The sequence below is a fragment of the Gadus macrocephalus genome, chromosome 9, assembly GCF_031168955.1.
Source record: "Gadus macrocephalus chromosome 9, ASM3116895v1".
Taxonomy (NCBI): domain Eukaryota; kingdom Metazoa; phylum Chordata; class Actinopteri; order Gadiformes; family Gadidae; genus Gadus; species Gadus macrocephalus.
The window spans coordinates 21,385,616-21,387,233 of NC_082390.1; positions in this window are offsets into that span (position 1 = coordinate 21,385,616).

Sequence of the window (1,618 nt, forward strand, 5' to 3'; positions counted from 1 at the left end):
AAAGCATCTTAGGTTCAACTCCTGGTTAGGGAGAGATTGGTGCGGGCGTGGCTTTGTCTGTATGTCGATAAGAAGACAGGTGAGTTAGTGCCACCATCCCCTCTTGTTTCTCCACATGGCAGCAGCTGCCAGCAAGTACTGAAGTTGGAATGGAGTTTTGATGATGGACCTTTTGTGTTCTGATTCATTCATTTCTAGGGGTGTGACGAGATCTCGTGCTACGAGATCTCGCGAGATTAAACTCGACGATATTACCCGTCGCGTTAAAAATCTGTCTCGCGAGACTTGTGAGCTACTCCCGTATACCACAATGCAATGCGGTCTTTTTATTTTTTTTGTAGGAAGAAGCTGAATAAGCGCGAAAACGAATACATTTAATGATGCAGTCTCCGGCTTTCGTTTAGAAATGTCAACAATTTATTTGGCATAGAATATTTAACATTCAAAATTAATTAAAAAAAAACTTGAACAAGGAAATGTAACATTCAACAACAATAGAACCTCCAGCTTTCCTCGTGACCGGTTTGTTTACATGATGTGGGCGCATCTGTCTACTTCACACAAATACCCGGCGCATTTACTGACGCAAATGACGTTTAGAAATGTGCAGCGTAGTGTCCGAATTCTCGTTTGTTCGTTCCCTAAATAGTGCACTATATCATGAACACTATATAGGGAATAGTGAGAGAGTGTATAGGGAACGATTTCAAACACAGCTAAAGACAGCCAGAATGACGTCGGAAAATACCCCCGCCACTTTTAAATCATTTCTTTGGCATCATTTTTGGTACTTTGATTTGGTTTTGCACATAATATTGTTTGCACTTGAAAAAAAGAGAATTATTTAATTTAATTTATTACTTTTATACATTTTTGTTTCAATTTCATGCATGTATAGAGTTATAATAAAGCATTTCAAAATGCATGTGCAACTCGGTTAAATAAAAGTCAGTTGGTCCAGTCATATATTTTGTCATCGTAGTTTTCTTAAAATCTCGTCTCGTCTCGTTCTCGTGAACCCAATATCGTGTCTCGTCTCGTCTCGTGAGCTGAGTGTATCGTCACACCCCTATTCATTTCTCTTTGTGCCCGAATAAAGGGCGGCTTCCCTCCTGCACAGCTTTACCGCCTGTTTGAAGCCTGAGTCTGCTCCTTCCTTTGCACATTGATCAGTGGCTAATGAAGTGAAGAGAGGAGGAGGAGCCCTGAAGAAGCTTAACTATGACACAGACAGACACACAAACACACACACTTGTCCATCCCTACACACACACACACACACACACACACATACACACACACACACACACACACACACACACACACACACACACACACACACACACACACACACACACACACACACACACACACACACACACACACACACACACACAAAAATGTGTGTCCATCCCTACACACACACATACTCTTGCGTAGGCATTGTGGGAACGTGCATTGGCTAAAGTTTGTAGGGTTTCTTCTGGTTCTAAGTTTGTGAAGAAGTTACCAGCAGAGCCAAAGACTTGACAAGCAAAGCAAAGTTGGCTCCGGAGACGAGCTCAGATGAGCAGGAAACGTAGGAACAGAGAGAGGAGATGAGAGACCAGGTGCTCCC